Genomic DNA, 23,969 nt, shown 5'->3' with positions numbered 1-23,969 from the left:
GCAGACCCTGGGCCTCTGTGGGGGACAGCTCTGCAATTAGCCCGGATTTATGGCCCCACAGACTGCCTGGGAAGTCCCTTCCCCCATCCACCCCCAATCCTGGGAAGACCCCTCTCAGGGAGGGGGCCACAAGGGGGCTGGGGGAAATAGGGTCCAGTAGGGGGACTTCTGCAGACAGGTGTCACCCAGAATCCTGCCAGACAGCTCAGGAAGAGGCTCCTTGGAGAGAACAGCTGCAAATGCACTTTGAGCAAAGCTTCCCGTGGCTGCATGAATACCCTTTGGAAGGGACTTTGTACAGCCAGGGAAAGCCTGAGCCGGGGCCTGCTGTCACACAGGCAGGGCTCACCCAGACCCGGGCCCTGGTCTCCCGCATTTACTTGACTGGGCTTTCGCTCACAGCACGGGTATGGTATTGAGTGCTGACCCCGAGCTGAGGGCTTAGTTGGAATTTAAGCGAGTGAGACGAGGCTCCAACCTCAGCTCTGCCAGATCCACGAGCTCTGGGGCCTCCGGCAATTCCTTTGGCCTCTTTGAACCTCAGTTTCTCCATCATGGAAATGGGTGCTGTAATAACTGCATGGTCACCCTGAAGGCTGTGATCCGAAAGCGTGTCATGAATCGTAAGGCATGTGCCCTGGGGAGAGGCTGCTCCAGGGGCAGAGAGCGCCTGGCTCAGTAGATACTTGCTAAGCACTCGAAACATGCAGTGGACGGTTAAGAGCAGCTCCACAGGCATCCCGCCTGGGTTTGAATCCTGGCTCTGCCACTTGCTGATTACAGCCCCGGGCAAGGGCATCACTCCTCGTGCCTCAGTTTCCCCTCTGGCAGGAAGGGAATAACAGTAGTAACTGGCTGGGTGTGGTGGCTCAAGCCTATATGTAATCCCAGCACTTTGAGAGGCTAAGGAGGAAGGATTGCCTGGGCCAGGAGATCAAGGCTGCAGTGAGCTATGATGACGCCACTGCGCTGCAGTCTGGGTGACAGAGCAAGACTCTGTCTCAAAAAAAAAGAGAAAAAAAATAGTAGTACCTACCTCTACCTGGTGGGGTTGTTGGGAACACACAGATCGTCGCTGGCACATAATAAACACTCACTAAATGCTACCCCATGTAACACACCCGGGAGTGGCCGGCTGTCTGTCCTCCACCCACGGCCTCCCCCACCAGGAGCTACCGCTTGCTTTTCCCACACTTGGGCCGGGGGCTTCTAGACGTTTGTGGAATTGAAATGCAGTTGAATGGGGGCTGGGGAAAGCTGAGGGAAGAATGAACTTGCTAATCTAATAAAAGCATTAAATCCGAGGTTGGCGCTGTGCCGTGGCTGTGTCGTTTGGGCCCTGGCATGGGTGCACAAGGGCAGTGGGACACTCCTAAGTTGAGGGGAGGTGGGAGACAGGGCCCTGGGGCAGAGAAGACCCCTCTCCCCACCAGACTGGTTTAGTCTGGTTTGCCAAGGGTTCAAGAAGGTCCTGGGCAAGGCTGAGGAATGCCGGACAGGGCCCCCGGGAGGGGCGGGGGGGCCTGCAGCTTCACAACAGTTCCATTGTGTCCTCTGCACCGACAGCCCTCGCAGTGGCCCACTCTCTGGGGAGCTCCCAGAAGAACAAAAAACCGAAGGAGGGCAAGGAGGGCAAGGAGGGGGAGGCACCGCCTGGGAGAGGGGGCAGAGGCGGTGGGGCGCAGGGCGCGACCTGCCAAGTCACAAAGGCAGGACGCAGGGTGGGGGTAAGTCCGCTGAGATGGGGCTTCGCTGCCCTGGGTCCCCTGGCTGGCCCCCGTCCCACTCCATTCAGCAAGGGGGAACGTGGGAGACAAGAAAAGCAAAAGACGGCCAAGCCTGAACAGGGCTGAATAAAACTCCTTTATTTATCTTCATATTCCTTAAATGCACAAACTTGAAACCCTAAACCCTCCCTCTCTATTTCTTTTGGATTCGGCTGTGCCTGGCAGAGCTTCCCCACTCTTGCCTGAGCTCTTGACCAAAATTATACCAGTTTCCTGTTTAAAACTCTCCAATTCCATGGGCTTCTGATATACTCAGCATTAGTTCCAGGAGGGCTGGGAGCAGGGCGGAGGTGGGGAGGCTGCGTCCAGACTCAAGCTAGCAAAGCAGACACAATGGGGCCCCCTGGCATGGCTGGCCCAGGGTCTGGGGTGGATGGGGGAGGGTGCCCAGCCCCTGGCAGGATAGGGCAGTGGTTAGGCTGGGGGAAGGGTGCTCTGGAGCCTTCCTGTGGCTACATCCTGGCTCTGCTACTTTCCAGCTGTGTGACCTTGGGCAAGTGACTTCATCTTTCCAAGCCTGGCTTTCCCCAGCTGGGAAACGAGGGTGGTGATGACAGCATCCATGTCACAGGGCTGCTGTGAGCCTTACATGAAAGATGCAGGGAAACTGCTTACAACATCGCCTGGCCAAGTTTTAGGACTGAGAGAAAGTCATTATGATGATGCTAATGACGGCACCATCTTCAGAATAATCCTCAACGGCAGATAGTGATTTCTCAAGAGCTAAGTGTGGGAGGGGACAGTGCCCCTCTGACCCTCCTCAGGGACAGCCAGCAACTGAGCAGATATGGGCTGGGGAGGAGGGTGGCCTGAAGAGCCTTTTTGTGGAAGCGAGTTCAGATTTTAATAAGCGCACCAGCAAAAAAAGGCTCTGTGATCAGTGAAGTCTGGGAAATTCTGGCTTACCCCAAGTTAAATAGGCTCTATTGTGCGAGACTTATCAGAGCCTTTATATGACCCACTGTACATCTTGAATCTCCAAAAAGAAAGGCAGAATGCATGTTGGTTCCTAAACTTCTCTGCTGCACAATTGTTTAGGGCCAAGTGTTAGTGTTGTACGTCACCCACTTAGGGAAAGGCCAGATACTGCTTCACTTTAGGCAAGGAAGTGTCCATTCTGTCTCTCATTTATTCACACTCTAATACCGTCACGAGCCCTTTCCCCTCCCTCATTCACATCTACATGTCACAAGCCTTTCCAGAGAACCTCACCTCTCAGGCCCTGCCCCAGGCACTGGGGTGTAAAAATGAGGAATCTGGCCCAGGAATGGTCCCTAAGAATCTCTTAGTCTCACTGGGGACATACTCACTGCAGGTGTGTCCGCCCCACCCCCACCTCCGTTAATGGCAGGACTCTTCTCCCAGGTGCTCGGGCACAAAATCTATTCGTCGCTGTCTATGTTCCCGCCCTCCCTCCACCGTGCCTCGCATCCGCCAGCAAGTCCCACCAGGTCTACCTTCCAAGCTGCCAAATGGGGAGAGAAACAGCGGCCACAGTGGTCCCCAAGAGTTTTCCCCTCTCGCTCCCTCACCCCTCCCTGCCTCTCAGGCCCTCCCCTTCCATTCCTGAGTCCCCCTCCCCACCAGGCCACAGCAGGGGCTCCAATGTCCAGGGCTTGGTTTGCAAACTCACTGGCCGTGTGTCTTTGAAGGAATCAACCTCTTGGAGCCCCTTGGTCCTCACCTGTGACACGGTCAGAGTGAGCCTTGTTTTGTCCTCCTGCTGGGTTGTGAGCGAGCAGATGAGCCGACAGCGTGGGGTGCTCCCCACTCACGAGGGCGGTTACTAGAGACTTCCTCGTGGCCTCAGTGAGTCACTCCACCAGGGCCATCCAGTATGTGGAGGGCAACGCTCATCCCTAACGAAAGACCCTCCAGAGGCAGAATTTCAGGTCCTGTGAGGTGAGGATGCTACCTGGGGGCAGGGCTATGCTTGGTACCCTCAAAGCCAGCAATGGAAGAAACCCACCAGCCAGGGTTTGGATACAGCCACAGCCCTGACCACGCCCTCGAAGCCAGTGTCCCAGCTGCTTGAGAAAGCCCTTGCGGGCCCAGGCCTGGGGCCGGGGAACACGCACGCTAGCAGACTCCCCCGTGTCCTTCACTCTGCCAGCCAGCGCAGGTGCCCAGAGGGCAGACAGGAGGGGAGAGTGGCCCAGGCTGGGCCGGGGTAAGCGGGCCTGCATCTGGCTGTAGCTGTGTGACTGACGATTTTCAGGTCACTATTTCCCCAGTGCATAAAACAAGGAGGAGAGACCAGTGATCACCACATTCTCCCCACCCGGACATCCTGGGTTCGTCTGGGCATGGTGGGCAGGCCACACCCACAGAGGGCTGGCACCCACGGGGGAGACGCCCTGCTGGAAACAGGGAGGGTGACATGGCCAGCCCCCAAGACCCAGAGCGCCCAGTTCTGGCTTTCCATCTCCATCATGTGAAGGTAGAATAATTCTTCAGTGATGGTGGGGTGGGGCTGGCGGGGGCAGAGGTCCCTGACACCCATTTCCCATGAATCAGCAAAAAAATCATAAAAGCTGAACACCAATCTCTTGCTGCCATGCCGTCTCCACTGCACAAAACACACACCTCAGGTCACTTGCCAGCAAACTCTGACGCATGGTCGTAAATAATTAAAATGAAATTACGGTTGTCAAAATAAATTAGCAAAGAGCCAGGAGCCTCCACTTTCTCCTCCTGCGACATCTCAGTTCGCTGCTCTGCAGAAGCTGACTGTGGGCAAAGGGTCTCCGGGACACGGGGGCAGCGGTGATGCAGAAAGGGCAAGAGGGGGCTCCACAGGGGGGTTGGGGGCACAACCAAGGACCAGGAAGTGCACATGCAGCTGTGGCTCGCCCCTGGGCCTTGCAGTGGGTGGGCGGTGCTGGCCACTGCTGCGTGTGCGAGTCCCCATTCAGCAGGCCTGAGAGCCGGACCTCTGGCCAGTCCCCATGACTGCAAAGCCCCCGAAGGTCCCTGGAGCAAGCCTGCAGGGCACAGGGCTCAGTGCATCCCACACCTCACACCCAAAGGCCCCAAACCACCTGGGAACTATGATTCCAAGAGGCAAAGACCGATTCCCCCAGGAGGTCTGGCGAGAGAAATTCTATCCTTCTTTATGCTCCTAGAGCAGGAAATTGGGTCTGGCCCCAGGGGCCTGGGCCAGCAGAGCAGCAGGAGTAAGGGGGGGACAGTGAGTGCGTGTGAACTCACCACCAGAAATTCTGTGCATGCCTAAGCTTCACACCCGGGTGCCAGGCTGGCCAACACCGCTGGCCTGGACCATTGCACTGGCCTCCCACCAGGTCCCCGTGCCCCCTTTGCCCTACTGCTTGCATGAGCGGAGGCAGGACTATTACTGTGCCTGTTTTGCAGATGAGGAAGCTGAGCTTTAGAGGAATCTTCTGGCTCACAATTACTGGGGCAGGCAGTGGGACATTGGACCTGAACCCAGGCAGGCAGGCTCCAGGTTGGGCATCTTAAACGCCATCCGATGCCAACACCAGGCCCAGGGGATCAGGCAGCGGCATCAGCTCGGATGATGTCAAACACTTCCTCGCCGGAGAGGGCCAGTGAGGACAGACTGGTCCCAGGAGAGAAGCAGCTGGCGTGAGGACAGGAACCGGCCTGGCTCGGTGAAGGAACCCAGGTGGGGAGGCTGAGGAGCCGGCCATGACGAGGTTTTAGATCTGGCCCTGGGTGTGATGGGAAGACCCTGAGAAGTTTCCATGGCAGAAATGGCAGCAGCGCTTAGGGGTGGCTCGGACAGTGCCCATGTCTGCCTAACGCCGGCGAGGACCCCTCTTTCATGCATCAGCCAAAGTGGCACCGTTTCCCCCACTGGCTCAGTTGATGGTAACAAATGCTAACAACTAGCATTTATTAAGCACCTTTGTGCGCCAGGCACTGTGCTGAGCACTGTTATATGTATTTGCTCTCTCATTAAATCCTCACGCCCACCTCACAAGACAGGTGCTTTCATTATTGTCCCCATTTTACAGGTGAAGAAACTGAGGATGCGGCAGGTTAAGTAGCTTGTCCAGTACCCCAGCCACTGGCAGAGCCAGAATTTGAACCTATGTCTGTCTGAGAGCAGAGCCTGAGTTTGTGATCCCAGTGACCCTGCGCTCTACACACACACACACACACACACACACACGGATGCATGTGCACAGTGCTCCTGGCGGTTTGAGCCAGGTAGTCCCTGGTTATTGGGAAGACCCGGTAGGGGGGCAGCTGGTGCAATCCAGAGGGCTGCAATTAGTCAGACAAAACTTGACCACAGCTCCTTCTCCTTCTTCCTCTTGCCTTGCGTCCACGGCAGCCCCTGCTCAGTCCCTGAGACGGGGCGCCAGGGGAAGGGGCCCTGCGTCTCCCTCCTCTAATGGCGCGTTCCCGGGTAAAGCAATGGGAGCTCAGGATTAATGGACGTGGCTCTTGCTTTCAAGTCCCACCGTTGACAGATCGCCTAATTCCCCCCCCACCCCCTGTTCCTCAACCTTCCAGAAAAAAATATAGGCGGCTTGCTTATCTTAGTGTGAGGTTGCCGTGGAAACGGCATCCCTTGTGCAATGCACTGTCATAACATTTCAGGGCTGCTCGGAACACTTAAAGACACAGCCTCCTCCTCTCCCGGGCCTCAGCCATGGGCAGTGACTGCGGAGGGGAGGCGGGAGGAGGGAAGAAGCAGGACTTGCTGCTTTGGCAATGTCGGCTTCCCTCACTCCAGGGCTTGCCTCACCCAGTGCCCGGCAAGTGAAGGGGACTCAGAGAGCAACAGTCCCCAGATGGCTTCCAGGCCAGGCCATACACTCTGTTTGTGTGGCTTGTGGTGACTCTGACCAGCACCCCCACAAGGTTGGCTCTATTATGGTCCTCATTTTCAGAAGAGGAAACTGAGGCTCAAGGAGGTTGGGACATTGTAGCAGACGCTGGTGGTGCTCAAGATGACCGACCGTCCTGGCTTTAGCACTCAGAGTCCTCCATCTCTGGAAGCCCCTGGGTCCCAGGCAAGCTGGGAGGCTTGGTCACCTAGGCTGACGCCTTGCACGGGCCTGAGTGCACCGGCCTCTGTGCATTTGCTTCTGACACATGTACCTGAGACTCTTGTTCAGCAGGTGGCCCTTGAGAGCCTAGAGCTGCCCTGTCCCAGGAGCAGAGAGTGGGGAGCGCTCTGAGCCACCCCACCCCCGTAGCCAGGGCCCGACAGGGGTGTGGATGGGGACGCCCAGCTCCCTGGCCTGGATGGAGGACAAGCTCTGAGGCACAGCCGCCACCCCAGAGCTCCCTGTGGGACTCTGCCCTGCATCTCACCCGTGCCTGGCTTCCTCCCCTTCCCTTTTCCCAACTCCCGCACCCCTTCCCTGGGAGCATGTCCTCAATAAACCACTGGCACCTGAATCCCCATCTCAGGGTCTGCTTCCGGGACAGCCTGACTGGGGTCCCACGGTGGGCCCTGCTGGAGTGTACCACCACCTGGCCTCAGCTCCTGTGGCTTCCACACGCCCCTGCAGACCCCGGACCTCCAGCCCTTGCCCCACAAGCTTCCCTAGAACCTCCAGGCCTGGGCACGTGCCATCGGTCTGTCCCCTTTGCTCGGCGCGTCCTTCCCAGGCACCTCCCTGGGTGGAGGGCCACGCATCCTTGAAGAGCTAGTTGAGGCCTCGCCTCTTCAGGAAGGCCTGCCCTTGCTCTCATCCCACCACCGAAGGGTCTGGGGGCACAGAGACCGCCTGGTTTCCACATCACTCCCACATGGCTCCAACAAGCCCATGGGGGGACCACCAGATCACCTCTGAAAGCCCCGCTGCCTGGCACAGGGTCTGCCCCTGAGAAAGTGCTAATGAAATGGAATGAATGAATGAAAACGCACTTATGCAGCACCTGCTGTGTGCCCAGCAGTCAGCAAGACAGACGCCACAGTCCTCACAGGCACCTACAAGGCCCCACATGACCTTCCCTGGCCAAGCCCCCTCACCTCCTTCCACGGGCTCCGGGCTGGGACCCCCTGCCCCTCAGCGCCCCGAGCCCCGCGTGCCTGCGGCTCCGTCTGCCTGCAGCTCTTTCCCACAGACGCTCTGGGCTGTTCCCTCACCTCCTCGGGGCTTTGCTTAAGTGGGGCCCCTCTGAGAGGTCTCCCCGAGCTCTATGGAAAACACTGAATGTCTCCCTTCTGTACATACAGACACACATGATTAATATATGAACCAATTATAAATATATATTTGATTATGTATATAAAATTATAAACATGATATTTACATACTATACAAATGCTTCGTATATATTACTATAAATAAATTCACTTTGAATACATACTTAATTATCTGTCTCTCCCACTAGACAGCTATGCTCATGAGCTCCCCAAGGAGGGACTTCTGTCCACTGCCACACCCCCAGCATCCAGACAGTGTCTGCTGCACATTTTAGGTGCTCAATAAAAATTTTTGAATGAATGAATAAAACGCTAGCCCCAAATTTACTGCTAACAAACAGTCGATTGCTGCGAGTGCTATTATAAACCAGAGCTCCCGGGGCTAAATGACTTGCCCACAGCCACACACACAGCCGAGACCTGAGGGCCTCCTGCCCCTGCAGCGTGGAGCTGCACTGCCGGCCTTGACCCTGCAGCCTCCGCGAACCCTCCCTGGCAATGCCGCCACCGTACACCGCACCCTGCTCCTGGGGCCCACCCCTCCTTCCAGAGCACATGCGCAGACCTTGGTGACTGGCTCCCTGGTGGCTGAGGACGCAAGGAGGACCAGGAGGAGGAGACAGTCCACAAAAGAGGTGACTAGGCTGCTGCTTGGTGCCCAGGAGAAGGAGGTGGGGCTGGTGGCAGCAGGACAGTGGTTATTCAGGTCCGGATAACTGCCGAGGCTTCCAGCACCCCCAACGCTGGGGTCCAGACAGACGCTCCCCAGACTGTTCGGGGAGCCCAGGGTGTCCATTAAACAGATGAATCGATGAGTTCAAAATTGTGCGTGGCAGCTACTACGGATGCCTGTCAGGTACACCCTCCCTCTGCCCCCGAGCTGGAGTCTGCCAAGGGCCGAGCGCCATGCCTGAGGTGCTCCCATGCTGGCAATGACCCCCAAGCCCGTTCAGCAGTGTGAGGGAGATAGGGAGGGACAAAGGCATCCCCAGGCCCAGTTCCCAAAAGCTCAGAGGGGTGGCGTCTCCCAGAAGGCCACCACTCTAACCGGGCCTGGGACTGTAGAGGGCTGGGTGCCTGGCCTTGGGGATGGGGGTGGCCTTTATTTCCTGAGGGGCTGGAGACGGTTCTCAGGAGAGGAACTAGACAGGCTGCCCCCAGGAGAATGGGGGACCCAGGAGAAGGAAAACTGCTGCCTCAGACACAAAATTGCTATTTCCTAAAGGGACCCACAAGAGGAAGCCAGCTTCAGGATGACAACATCACGACACCATCCTGTCCCGGCTGCCGTCTGTGCTCCTGGCCCTGTGCTGACCTGCTCTCTAACCTGCGGGTTGGCTTTAGCAGTCCCACTCTACAGATGAGGGAGCCGAGGCTCGGGGGACATAGGATTCTAAGCCTCATGGTGTCTCCTTTGGGGTTTCTCACCCTGCCCAGGTTCCAGGTTTACTTACATCTGTCATCCCATATCCCTTTGTTGTCTCCTAGAGTCCAGAGCAAGTGTGCACACACACACACACACGCACACACACGCACACACACGCACACACATGTACACACATGCACACACACGCACACGCGTGCAGCAGCCACACTCCTTACAGCTTAGCAGTGAAGCTGTTGCCCCAGAGACCAGTCAAGGGCAGTGAGCCCATGATCTCTGAGGTCTCAGATTCAGGGAAAAGACGAGGCAGGAGACTCAGCTCCCCTGGGTACCAGCTAGATCATCCTCCATGGGCCCTGGAGCACTCGGAAAAAGGCACCCTCATGGGACAAAAGCTCCAGAGGGGGCCTTCCAGCTCCTCTGAACTCTGCACCCCGCAGAGACAAGAACTAGGAGGAGGAGGCCAGGGCTGCCCCTCCCAGCACCCCCAGAGATATGTGTTGAACACAGTTATTGTTTTTTCCTTTTCCAATGCTTGTAGCATCCTGCTGACAGACAATGAAAATAAAGACTCATTTCCTACTGATCTAGGGTATTTTTTCTTCTCATTCCACGAATGCCATAATTCTGGTTGTGTGGCACGCAACTCACCCCTGGCTCGCTCCCAGGTCAGCGCTGCTAATCTTGAAGCCTCCTGGAGAGCTCCCCTCCCCCAGCACAACATCACGGCCACTTTCAAGGGCGGACAGAGCTTTGGTACTTGCCAAGGCCAGCCCTGCTTTTCGTCTCATCAAATTCCTACAAGCCCCCTTCAAGGGATGCCTTTGGCAGGAGAAAAGACTGAGGCTCAGAGAGGTTAAGTAACGTGTCCTAAGCCACACAGCAAGTTCATGAAGGAACAGACAAGCAAGAAGAGCTTTTTCCTTAGCAGAGGTAAAAAGCCAATGGAGCTATTTTTCTTGCAAAGGCTCCACCTTGGACAATCTAATCTCGGTGTCGGCTCACGATGGGAAGATCCCTGCAAGGTTTGACGCTGAGCGGTTGTTTCATTCTCCCATCCCTGACTTACTCCTGTTGGGAAGTGAGACCCTCAGCTTCCCTGGTGATCCCCGCTCTGCCTCGTGTGAACACTGGTACAAGCTGCGAAAAGAGTTCATTGATGAATTCATCCAGCACACTCTCCGTGGGTGAACGAGAGCCAGCGACCGGCGCGAGGGTGTTATTGTCAAGTTAGCGCAAAGGGAAAACCCGCAGGTCTTCCTTCCCTCGCCGTTCCCACTCTCCACGATAACACTCACGGCTGTCACAGAAGGCTCGGGAGAAAGGCCCTCCACGAAGCATGACTGCACTGTTCCCAGTGGTTTCCCCACACGTCGCTCCCAGGCCCCCTGCACAGATGTGTTTGCAGAAAGGCAACGCCAGACACACGCACGGATTCTTCCTGCCACTCGGCCCTCTCTCCTCTCTGTGCAGCGGTGGGGAGGGAATTAGTGTAAAATCAGCTCTGACACGTGGCCTCCTTAATCTCCTTAATCTTGTCCAGCTTTCCAGGTACAGGAGGAACAAAGCCACCAGCAAGGAGCCACCAGCTCTCGTGAATGCTTCCCTTTGCAGGAAAACCCTCCTCCAACCTGCACTGTCCAGTACGGCAGCCACTAGCCGCGTGTGGCTCCTTACACTCAAATGCATAAAGATTAAATAAAATTAGCATCCTAGTCCCTCAGTTGCAATAGTCACACTTAGAAGTGTTCGACGTGGCAAGTGGCTCTTATACTGGACAACACACGTACAGAATGTTTCTATCCTCACAGAAAGTTCCAGGCAGCCTCATTGCACTGCTAACAATCCCACCCATCTGGGGAGTGAGCATCCGGGTACAAAGACTGTCTCCAGGGTCCCTGGCTCTCCAAAGCTCCGACTGCCAACTGTTTTCAGAGGGTCCCTGGGCCCCCGTGGGTGCCAGGGGAGAAAAAGCATGAAGAAAGTTTACTCGCCAGCTCCTACTTCCACGCTCTGGATTCTCGACGTTTTCTTCAGCTGCAAAACAGGGCATGGAACCCGGGCCAGCTCCTAGCAGGTCCACAGAGAACAAAGGCCGGTGTGACCGTCTGCCATCCCAGATCCCTGTGCCACTGCCACTCACCAGCTGGGCCTACGGGAGGAAGGCTCTGACGGTTGTCCCCTAGGAGTAACAGATGCCACAAAACTGGCAGGGAGACACTGAGGGCACCACCCAGTTTCACTCTGAACCGCCCCAGTGCCAGGTTTCAAAGCCCAGATCCACAGAGCCTCTTTCCCTGCCCCCAGCTGCTGGGCTGGGCAGTCCCCGGGAGAGAAAGGAGGCCTCAGCTCTGCTCTGCCGGTCACCAGTGGGGGACCACAGGCAAACTCAAATCCTCTGAGCATCTGTCAAATGGGGACACGACCAGCCTACTTCACACAGCCTGAACGACCCTCGTAGGTGTGCAAAGGTCTGTAAATCCCAAACAGCCAAACTCTGCCAAACCCGTGGCACCCCTGGTGCCCTCGCCTCACCTGTCATGACGACAGCTAACTGGATGTGCAGAGGCAGCGTGCTCAGGACTTCACAGGCTCTGCTGGCACCATTGCTGTATACAGCTTGTGGACGGGGAATACAAGGAGGTAAGTGCCTTGCCCGAGGCCACGTAGATGTCAAGCAGTAAGTGTTTGTAACCCTCTGCCAGCAAGTCCTCTGTCTGTCACAGGCACCTCGGACCACAGCCACCCAGCATCCAAGCTGCCGTGGCACCACCGTTTGGCAGGCAGCAAGAGTGAGGGGCCCCAGGCACAATGTTCTGCTAAGTCCAGCCCTGCTAAGGTCCCTTCTGCTAAGACCAAAGGTCTGCTGAGTCCAGTTCTGCTAAGTCCAAGGTCCTGCTAAGTCCAAGGTCCTGCTGAGTCCAAGGTCCTGCTGAGTCCAAAGTCCTGCTGAGTCCAAAGTTCTGCTAAGTCCAAGGTCCTATTAAGTCCAAGGTCCTGCTGAGTCCAGAGTTCTGCTGAGTCCAATTTTGCTAAGTCCAGTCAATGACCCGATACACCCAGAGTGAAAAAGAATGGGGGGAAAAGCCTCCAGACAAAGGGAACAGTATAAACATTGCAAAACTACCTTGCCAAAGCCACAAGTACTTTGTGGAAAAAGCTCACAGGGGGCTGCAGTGTGAGCCAAAGCACAAAGGAGGCATTTGAGGGGAAAAAAGTTGGCTTCAGGGGCGCTGGGGGGGCAGGGGACACATACCACCAGGAGAACTTCTTTGTCAGAGGAAAAAAGAATTGCCTGTATTTCCTCCTTTTTAACAGCAACGGGACTGCAGGGAGGGATTCGGAAGCTCTGTAACTCTATCCGCGGTAGCGGAGCTCAACAAGCCTTTGCTGAATGAACATTTAAATGAATAGAAAACAGTAAAGTAATGGATGTGGAAAAGCCATAAAAGAGAAAAGGCAAGAGGAGATGACGTGCAAAACCCGGGCTGGGAGGAGGTGCGCCGGGCAGGCACTCGAGGTTTGCAGAGTTTCTGGGTCTGGGTGTTGGGCACCCACGTGCGCCATGCATTGCTATGATCTAGCCCCTACTTGTATTTCATAAACGCCCTTTTGTATCTCATCAACCCTCACAGAAGCACTCACAATGCAAAATATATCAAGCCCCTGCGAAACATCTGGATTTTGGCACTAGCCCTGCCCAGATTTAGAATAACGCTTTGTCTCATTACCGTGGTTAGGGATGATTAAAATCCCCATAGATATTTTTAATGATACATTTTATTTATATAGCGCTCCACATTTTTATAGCATTCGACACTCACGTTATTGGGTTTAAACTTAGACTAAGGAGTGCAGCCGCCTTAGGGTAGAAATACTCAAAACCAGATCTGCTGTTTGCTCCTGACTCTACCTCTCACCAGCCCTGAGATGCTGAACAAGCCATTTAACTTGCCAGAGCCTCGGTTTCCCAGTTGGGAAAATGGGGAGACTGTACTTGGGCTGTCTTCTTGCCCGTGGTGGTTGGCGAACCATCCCTGACTGACTCATAGGGCAATTCCTGTGTGCCCAGCGCAGCCCCGCGTGCCGGGGACACAGCAGAGAGCCAGGCAGAGGGGTGGCTGCCTTCATGGCGTCTGTGGTCCTGGGACGGAGACAGGCCGTGGAAAAGGGACATCACAACAGGATTTCATTACACTGGGATAATGCCGGGAATAGTAGCGCAGGGGCTCCCAGAGAGCTGACAACAAAGAGTCCAGCCCAGTTTGGGGGCCCAAGTTGGAGGCATCAACACCCCAACACATTCTCAAAATCTATGGCCTGTGCGGAAAAGTAATGGATTGACACGACTGCTGTCAGGACAAGAATAAAAAGGCTTTGGAGGAAATGGGGAAAAAGCTAAAGCACGGGCTGGAAAAGGAAGCCGTCAAAGCGGGGCTGAGAGCCTGCCTGTACCCCCTGAAGGAACACTAACGCAGGCTGGTACCGGCTGGCGATCGGCGGGTGCTCGAACCCCAGAGTGTTCCCACCGCCTCCTCAGTCCTCCCCTGCGCCCCGGCAGCTAATCAGAGGATGTCTGTCCCAGCGGGGCCGTCTGGGGCCGTCTGGCATCCAGCGCTGTGGCCAACGTCCACTCCAGCTGAAAGGGAGGGAGGGAGGCAGGCTCGTGAATAGCCGGGAAAAGTGTGTTTCAGAGAACACAGGGAAGGAGTTTCAGGCCCTGAGGGATCGAGCAGCCACAACAGTGACCACAGTGCCACACAACAGTGGCACAGGCCACGAGGGGAGGGGCAGAGGCCCGCACACGGAGCCTGGAGGCCACCTCGAGGCTGCTGGGACGGATTCCGAGCGCCCTGGCAGGGAAGCAGGTGCAGCCACGACCAGATGGCACCCACAGGCCACACAGACAGGCAGGGAGCGGGACGTGCGGGACCACAAGGGACCAGCCAGGGTGCCGCCTAGCAAGGCCTCAGAGACGGTCTCGGTGTGTCCTGAACACACATGCTGTGGTCACTTTCTTCCAGTCTGGAGCTTCCCACTCATTTGGAGCAGAAGTTTTTAATTTGACTGACATCCAATTTATCAAATTTTCTTTTTATGGATACTATTCTTATACCTACCTCAAGGTCACAGAGATATTCTCCTATGTTTTCTTCTAGAAATTAAAGAATTCCTTTAACTCAATAATACAAGAAAAACAAACCAATAAAACACAGGCAAAAGGCTTGAACAGATATTTTGCAAAAGAAAATATTCAAATGTCAGTAAGTCCAGGAAAAGATGTTCGACATCGCCAGCTAAAGAGGGAAGTACAAATTAAAACCGCAATGAGATACCGTTACACAACCATTAGAATGTCTGGAACTAAAAAGTTGACCATAGCCGGGGTTGACCAGGATGTGGACGCACTAGAGCTCTCACAGAGGGCGGGTGGACATATGAAATGATACAACCGTTTTGGAAAACAGCTTGGCAGTTTCTTCTCAGCTAAACATACACCTACCCTACGATGCAGTTACTACATTCCAAGATATTTACCCAAGAGAAAAAAAAAAGCATGTGTTTACACAAAGACCTGCACTCAAACATTCATAGCAGCTTGATTCTGTGGTAGTCAAAGATGGAAAAGAACAAAATGGCCACCAAAGGGTCAACGGATAAACAAATTATTGTATGTACATAAGATGGAATATTACTCACAATTAATAGCACCGAACCACTGATCCAGGCAACAACATGGGTGGATCTCAGAAACTTTATGCTGAGTGAAGCCAGGCACAAGAGTATATACTGCAGGATTCCATTTATAGAAAGTTCTAGAACAGTAAAACTAATCTAGAGTGATAGAAAGCAGACCAGTGGTTACCTCTGGGGACAGAGCAGGGGTTGAGGGAGTACAAGGGAACTTTCTGGGCTGATGGAAAATTCTATATCTTGATAGGACCGATGTATACAAGATCAAAATGGACCGACTGGTACAATTTAGCTCTGTATATAAATGATACCTCAATAAAGTTTGTAGCTCTCTGGGGGAAAAAGAAAAAAAGGTTGCCAGATAAATGTGTATGAAAGTGCTTGGACTATTTTAAAAGGCTCTATAGTCCCGTTGTTAGCAAACATGCCCAGGGATATGGGAGAAGACGGATGCCTGGCACACGCTGCTGGGAGATTCCATTTATTTATCATCAGACGAAGATCTGTTGCCTCCCACAGTGAGCTACCACAGCCTCCGGAGCAACAAAGACCGATGTGACAGCGTCCCATCCATCAGGAAGCTCCGTGGCCCTGCGCATGTGCCTGTGTGTCTCACTTCTCGAGAAGTATGTCATCATGGTTTCCAATGACCAATTAAAGGTGTCATAACACTGTTAAAAACAAACAATCAAAACAGCCACTCGGGCACCTCTTGGTCCCTCCAGGCCCTTGGCAGTCCAGACTTCCGGACCTACATGGAAATGTCCCACCTGCCTCTCCTAGGAACCAGGTGAGGAGGAGAGAGGCCTCTCGCTGGAATCCGGGTGATGGTGGGCAGCGTGCGCAGCCCTCCACATGCTGACATCCGCGAGGCTGTCCAAGCCTCCAGCGCAGGCTGTGCCATCCCTCCTCCACAGAGGGGCACGACGGGCCAGGAGCCCTCCAGCAAGGCTGCAGCCACAGGATGACTAAGCCACCCGTTTCTGGCTGCCCCTCCTGTCCTTTGCAGAAACTTCAAGAGCATCATATTTCCTTAATGTATGTGATAAGCCAGTCCTGGCTCAACCTCTTTCTCTTAAAGGGACAGAAAAAAGAAACTGACTAACCTTGTCTAAAAAGCAGGAATCCCACAGACAGGCTCAAAAACTCACCAGGACTTCAAAAACTCTTCCCCAATACTCCCAGTCCTCACTCCAGCCCCAGGAAGCCAGCAGGGTGTAGGGCCCTGTTTCAAGCAGGGTTGTGTTGATGGACACAGAAGTCCCCAAGTCAGTGCTCACAGCTGCTATCCACAGAGCCCAAGACACTCCCTAGGAGTGAGGCTCCGTGACCCCTATTTTACAGATGAGGAGACTGAGGCTTGGGGATGACATGACATGGCCAAGTCACACAGCTAGCAAGTGCCAGAGACTGGCTTCCAAAGCTTCTGGTTCCAAAAACAAGTATGAAGCCCCGATGTCATTTTTCTCCTTAGCAAACCTCAGAACCACGAAGAAAATAATTTAGTCAGCGGACTATAATGAAAAGGTGAGCTCCACAGGGCGAAGGCCATGTCTTTGTCTGAACCGCTGCTACCCATATGTGCTGGAATGAATGAATGAGTGAATGAATGATGGAGGGAGGGAGGTATGAACAGGAGGAGTTGGGAAAGGCACCCAGCCTCAGAGGGCACCTGAGTTGGGCTCAGATTATTCTCTGACTCAACCTTCCTGCCCTCCCTGGAGCCCCTGCTGGCCTTGGCATCCAGGTAAGGGGCCCAGGTGGTCCAGGGGTCTGTAGGCCCAGAGCTGAGAAACAAGAAAAGTCATCCAAAAGCTCGGCTGCAGCTTGCGAAAGGCCGTGTGTGTGTGGCACAGACAGTGGGGAGAGCTGGGGAGGACGTGTGTTTGGAGTGAAGGAAACTGTCTGAAGGAAGGAGGGTGTGTATGGAAGGATGTGTGGGTGGGTGAGTGTGAGCAGGGGGTGTGTAGCAGAGGTATGTGAGGGGTGTGAAGGTGTTTGCATGGATGGGTGTGTGCATGTGTCTGGGACCGTGCACAGCTGCGTGCACAGGTGTGCACAGGGATGTGGGTAGGTATGTGCACAGGTATGTGTGTAGGTGTGCACAGGTATATGGGCAGCTGTGTGCAGGTGTGTATATAGGTGTGCATAGGTGTGTGCATGGGAAGGTGAGCATGAAGGCACAGCGTGCAGCCGTGTGTGCACCCATTAGCAGTTGAAGACAGTCTATGTCAAACAAGACCACGGTGGTGGCTCCATTTTCTCCATGGGGTTGACAGATTTCAGCCACAGCTTTGGTCCTGAAGGCTCCCAGCCTAGAAAGTGGCTACCCACCCGCATTAGCCTTCCCCAGGGTCTGACACAGGCTGCCCTGCCCCTTTCCCTCCTGCCCCCAGCAGCTCAGGGAGGGCCCTCCCCGAATACAAAAAGGGCGCTTGCGTTTTTATCAGCATCTGAGAGCATCCGGGCCTGAGGAGTCCCAAGACTGTTTCTAGTCTCTCCCTGGCCCCATTTCAGAATCCTGACGGTAACGGGCTGCTCCCACCTCACGTAACCTGGGGTAAACAGCCCATAGGAGGCCACCACCAACAGCCATGGGCACACTCAGAACCAGTGCAGGGTGGGGAGGAAGGGCCGAGGAGGAGCAGGTGAACCGAGAAGCATGATGGAGGACTCTCTCCTGCTGAGAAGGGCCCATAGGTCAGCCCTGGGGCAGGCTCCCATGACAGACACCCTTGGCCTGAGGCCCTCACACGGTCCCCAGTGGCCATATCAGCTTCTCCCTTGGCTCAGCAGGACCTGGAGCCTAGGCTGAACCTGGTGGCATCTACCTATCCTCTGGGACGATGCCTGAAGTGTGGGCCCAGAGACCAAGACCGATGTTCCCAGGGATCCCGGGCTCTCCAGCCACTGCACAGGCGGCTGCACCAGCTTCCCTCTGTCTGGAAGAGTCAAGGCCAGCCCTTCCTTTGGTCTCAGCTGACCCCAACACTTGAGGCCCTAAGAACCACAGACCACCAGGACCGTCGGCTTCGAGGCCAGGTCCCTGCTGCCTGGACCACCAGGGTTTTCCCAGGGCCCCACCCAGCGCCAGCCAGAGTAGGTGCATATAATGCTCTGTGGAATGAACAAATGCCTGGGTTAACAGATGCTGGCTGGCGAGCACTGGGAAGATCCTCAGAGATCAAGTGAGCCATCCCTCTCCCCATTTTACAGGTGAAGAAACTGAGGCCCCAAGAGAAAAAGCAATTTCCTCATCACAAATCGATTACCGTCTGCCCTGAGGTGCAGCTGTGTGCCCTCTGCCTTCCTCCTGGAGGGCCGGCTTGAACCGATGGTAGTGCCTGCCTTGTGGGCTTTCCCGAAAGGGCCACAGCTGATTAGTGATGCCTGCCAGGAGACGGGAGGGAGGAGGGCAGCCCGGCAGCCTGGCCCCAAGGAAGGGGGAGATGAGGGAGAAACTCCCCTTGCCCCAGATGAGGCTGTTATTTGCCACCTTGGGGCCTTAAACTGGAGGTATGCTCAGCCCAGCAGCTGCAGGAACTGGGCAACCTGGACAGTGGCTCCCTTCTCCACATCTGCTCTCCTCAGCTCAGAAATGGAAAGAATCGGGCCCAGCCTCCATTTCCGGCTCTACCTCCCCCTCCGTCCTCCCACGGGTGCTCCAACCACACCAGAGACTCACTGACCCCCCCAGTGACTCCCATCTGCTCACCCCTCCAAGGCTTCGCTTGTGCCCATCCCTCTGCCTGGGGTGCCCTTTCTGCTGAGGAAATAAAGATGCTTTAAGGCCCAAAACAAGTGGCATCACCCCTGCCGAGCAGACAGAACCCATGCACGTGGTGCCTACCTCGATACCCTCAGCCCCTGAACCAGGGCTTGGCATACAGTAGGCACTCAATAAATGCATCGTAAATTACATTGGCATGTCTACCCAGACACCCCTCCTGGAGCTGGCATAAAGATTACAAGGAATTACAAGAAAGAGAAGGGAGGGGTGTGGGAGGCAGGCCTCAGGGAAACACAGTGTGATCTATTAACAGTGGGAGAGGAGAGAGAATGAATTCATTTCCTCCCTGTAGTAATTTGCCTGTAAATATTCACAAACCATGCAATTTCTCTCAGCCTTCCCATTAAAGATAAACGCATAAATAAACCAGCCCTACCCAGGGGCTATGCACACAGGCTGTTGTTCCTCTCCTACAATATCAGAGTGACTGTTTACTGAGCTGCAACCTGTCCATCCCTGCAGAGTCCCAGGGGGTGCCCGGAAGTGGGTGAGCTGGAGAGCGAGGCAGTGGCTCGGCAGGAGGTGGTGCAGGTCACCAGGGGCTGAAGCAGATTGGCTTGCAGGACCCAGGGAGAGGCTAACCCAGCAGCCCAGCGGCCAGACAAGGTGGCCTCAAGCCTGCCCAAGAGAGGGGATGTCTTTCCTTCGTTCCTCCTCCCCAGGCTGCCCATGAAAACTCCTGGGACGCTAACAGGGAGCTTAGGCCCAAAGCCCAATCCCATTAAAATGCTCAGAATATGAACCAAATCCAGAGAAGCTTGCTTAGCCTGGACTCACTTAACCAAATCCTAGAATGACATTGGCAAACTCCAACATAGTGTTTCTTTAGCTCCCGTCCTTTGAAGCCTCCTGGTAGCCCTCGGAGCGGGTTATTATTATGATCCCAACTTTATAGGTGGGAAACTGAGGCCCAGAACTGGAGTCACACAGGGCTCAAACCCAGACATTCTGGCTCCAGGGTCTGTGTGTAAAACCCCAGTGCTCAGAGGAGGAAGCGCAGCTGAATGGAGAGAAGCCAAATACAAGGTCCCAGGACGGGAGTGTGTGGTTTCATTTTAGGGAGAGGTGCTACTTTCCCCTTAAACATATGAAGGCCCTGGTGTGCAGTGCCCCTACACCCTTACCTCACTCCAGCAGCAGCTCTGCAAGGAAAGGTCATCGTGCCCAATGCACAGGTGCACAAACCAAGGCTTATGAAGCTTAATAATGGTCTCCCAGCCAGCAAGTGAGCGGCAGGATTTAAATCGGGGCTGACACCACAGCCAGCTCTGTTGGCTTCAGGCCCAGCGCCCCGACAGCCAGATGTGACCTGGACAAGTCCTTCACCAGGTGGGCATCAGTTTCCACGTCCATGCAATGGTCTTATTACTTCCCTTCCTGAGCGCCAGCCCAGGGTCGCTGGGCAGACAGAATGAGATGGCAGCGGATGGGAGGGGCCACGGCGGAGCATGCCAGCCCCGCTCTGGCTCTAGACCCCGAACGCAGGGCTGCACGGCCAGGATTGACATTTACAACAGTGCTCCTGGACACCCCACAGGATCCTTCGCCAGCGAAGAGATTCAATTATGGTCATTATGGTGCACTTAGGAAAACCAGGGAGCTGGCTAATACGTTTTAGAGAGATTGGCAGCAACAGAGGTTGAATCAAAACGAGTTTTCTACTTAACCCTCAGTTAAACAGAAAATCCATTTAACCACAAGGCAACACCCTGTCTTCCCAGCTTCCAATCACTTTTTTTTTTCTTTTTACTGTCTCCCACTTCGCTTTATATTTTTATCACCCTGAAGCTGCCTTGGCATGAAAAATAAGTTCACTGATGGAAAGAAAGATGTCATCAACCTCTATGGGTTTGCAGCCTGGACCAATATCCTTAAACCCTTGCTCCCTCCAACACGGCAAGAAGGACACGATTCCTGTGTCCATCCTGCCTAAGATGCTGGAGGAAGCAGCCCCCAAGAGGCAGGAGAGGGACTGCTAAGTCACACCTCCCACCATCCCTCTCACCCTCTAGACGGAGCAAACCAGTTATCTGCAGCCACTGGAGGCTCAGAAGGAGGCTGGGGATGGCATGTACCTAGAGGGGACCCACCCGGATGCAGGGACCTCCAAATATGCTAAACTGCAGAGCAGTAGAGAGGTGTGGTCAAAAAATAGGAGAGATTCAAGTTAGGGAGAGCGTTCCCCCTGAAAGGGGGAAGGAAGCATATCAGCCAGATAGTTTTCTCCATCACTAAATAAAGCAGCGTTGACCACACACGTGGGAAAAGATATCCACGCATAGAGTTGCCAGATAAAATGCAGGAGGCTCAGTTTGAATTTCAGCTAAACAACAAATAATCTTTTAGTCAATGCCCCAAATAGGACGTGGAACAAATATTACATGGGGTAGACTTTTAGTAAGAATTGATTCGTGGTCTACAGGAAGTTCAAATTTAGCTGGGCGGACCGCAATTTCATTGGCTAGACCTGGCCCCCGTCCCAGAGCATGCAGGTGACAGTGGACACGGGAGGCCCCCAAGCTGCATGTCCGACAGCAGGGCCCCTCCAGCCCTGGGATGCCTGGGAAGGGGGACAGAGGAGAGCAGAAAGCCACACTGAACTGACTTTCTGGTGGCAACTGTCGAACACGCGCCTAAGTGTGAACAAAAGCAGGAAACGAGAGAGCCTCTTGTCCTGAGAGAGGAAGTGAATGATTTCTTTTCCCTCCATTTTCCCAGCTGTCTGAATTGTTGCTTTGTTGTCTTAACAATTTAACAGCTGCACACACACAACCAAAGTGCTCAACTTGTCTCAGCTTTTGAGAGTGACCTGGTGGCTGTATCACATTGCGAGCACTTCGAGGTCAGGGATTGGGAGTTTTTACTCTCTGAACCCAGCGGATGCTCCGTGAATGACTGAGGGGAGAAGAAAAGAGGAAAGGGAGGGAGTGGGGAGGGTGAGGGGGGCTCGGTTAGCATAACCGCCAAGAGCTGGGCAGTCCCCAACTGCACAGAGACTTCCGAGGACCACTGGGACCTCCCAAGCAGGAGCCAGCTCTGTTGCCGTGGGTCTCCTTGCCACCTCTCCCAGGTGGGGAAGGCTTTGAGGTCATGGGCCTGGATGCTCTGTGGACAGCAGGCGGCTCAGAGCCTGGCCACTGTTGTGAGGTCCCTTGCTGTCATGTCCTCTGTGTTTACTGAGAGCCATTGCCCAGTGTGGGGACGCAGGACGCAGGAACAAGCCTGGGGAGCTTTCCCCAGAGACAGCAAGCAGATTCCACACCCTCAGGCTCTGTCCCCTCCTCTCCCATGGGACACACCTGCCTCTCGGTTCAAGTTCAGTTTAAACAGATGTCCTGTTCCTAAGAAGCCCTGTCTTTGAAGCCTAGGAGAAAATCTTAGCTCCAAAGGGACCTTTCCTACCAAAGAGACCCTCTGGGGAGTCTCAGCAGAAATAAAAAACAAAACCCCTGGATCTTTATCTCCTGGCATTTATGAGATTTTTAATTAGAACAGCTGCCTCCATAGACTGCACTGTTGAAAGGAAAAGGGATGGGGAGGGAGGGCAGGCGGGGGTCCCACTGAGGAGGGAAGACCACCTCCCCGAGAGGAGCGCAGACTCACAGGCCCTCTCGGGCGTGGGGACAGTGGCTTCATGCCACTCTGAGGACGCAGCCCTCAGTACCCGACTCCCCAGAACACTAGGCACGGCACACAGATGGTGCTGGAACCCTTGTGGCTTTCAGGGACTGCAGCCAAATGTGTACTGACTTGGGGGTCCCCAGGACACCAGGCTCTGTCCTGCCTCCATCTGTTCCACCTGGAACCTACCTGGTCCTATTGCAGGACTCAGCCACAGGGTCTCCTCTACCCTGCGACCAGGGTCCATCCCCCTCCCCCAACAACTACCCTCCTGGAAGCATCTCTCTGTGGGCGTGCCGGGGCGCTGTGGGCGCGCCAGGGCGCTGTGGGCGTGCCGGGGCGCTGTGGGGGCTGTCCTTCCAGAGAGCTGGCAACAAGGGGATGAACTGCCTGTAGGGAATTTAAAAACCTAAAAGCCACTAAAAGCTGACAGTTCTAAACAATGTCGGTGATAAAACACTCTGCTTTGAAAAAGATCTTTTGGTGATCTAAGTTCTAAACAATGGCTGCAGTCACTGGTGAGTTTTAACAATGTGTGTAAGCCTCAAATGAGCATATTTTTATTACTTAGCCTTTAAAAACACATTGTGTTTGCGTGGCTGTGAATTCAGAGAGCACCTACTTGTTCAGTCAGACGCCAGCCCGTGCAGATTCTGCGACACACACTCGGAGAATCAAGATTCGGTTCTCTCTGCGGGCAGTTCGAGTCTCCACCCCTATGGGACTAGGTATCCCTCCGCTAAAACGACAGATTTCAAATAAATACTAGCACTGCAACTGCAAGGACAAGAACACAGAAACTGGGTTACTGCCAACGCCGCCGTTCCCTGTGCCAATCACTCTCTGGACTTTGCGGAGTTCACAATCGGAAGTTGCTTTGTATTTTTTTTCTCTTTTGTCAAAGTATCCATTGATGTAATTAAAATGTGTTAACCCATTATTTTTCTTCCTTTCTTGGCATCCTAATGTGTTTAATTATGGGCCTGGTTACACATACGGAGTTCACTAAAAGTTTCATTGTCTGCATTTCTTTTCTGGCCATTATTATAACTGATCTTATTTCATCATTATTATTGAAAACAGTTTTGTTGTATAGAGGAGGCAGGTACTCAGAAATCTTCTTCCCCAGGTGTCACATACCCTGCAGTGACAGTTAATTTTATGTGTCTCCTTGACTAGGCCATGGGGTGCCCAGACATTTGGTCAAACATTATTCTGGGTGTGAGCCTGAGGATGTTTCCAGATGAGATTAACATTTGAATGGGTAGAACAGGAAAAGAAGAGAGCCCTGGGAATGTGGGGGGCCTCATCCAATCAGCTGAAGACCTGAGTAGAACCAAAAGGCTGAGCAAGAGAGCACTTCCCTGGCCCGACTGCCTGAGCTGGAACACTGGTCTTCTCCTGCCCTTGCACTAGAACTTCCACCACTGGTTCTCCTGAGTCTCGAACCTATCAACTGCAGGGCTTAGGGCTTCTCAGCCTCTATAGCCACAGCAGCTAATTGCTTATAATAAATGTCTTCATATATACAAGTCATCCCTT

At 54.3% G+C, this 23,969-nt stretch overlaps 1 protein-coding gene across 2 annotated transcripts in view; it reads right to left on the bottom strand.

The window, feature by feature from the left end:
• Positions 1-23,969, bottom strand: part of TSPAN18 (tetraspanin 18) — a 175,497-nt gene that overhangs the window by 107,575 nt on the left and 43,953 nt on the right. Inside the window, exon 1 of one of the 2 annotated variants that reach the window (XM_069471269.1) lies at positions 11,858-12,155. The exons of the other annotated variant lie outside the window; for it this stretch is intronic. The gene's annotated coding sequence lies outside the window, so the exon portion shown is untranslated. Of the gene's footprint in view, positions 1-11,857; positions 12,156-23,969 lie in introns of those variants that run through there. 2 annotated transcript variants of the gene reach the window in all.

This window comes from Eulemur rufifrons, chromosome 6, assembly GCF_041146395.1.
Source record: "Eulemur rufifrons isolate Redbay chromosome 6, OSU_ERuf_1, whole genome shotgun sequence".
Taxonomy (NCBI): domain Eukaryota; kingdom Metazoa; phylum Chordata; class Mammalia; order Primates; family Lemuridae; genus Eulemur; species Eulemur rufifrons.
The sequence above is the reverse complement of the archived record's forward strand: the minus strand, read 5'-3'. Positions and strand labels throughout refer to the sequence as shown.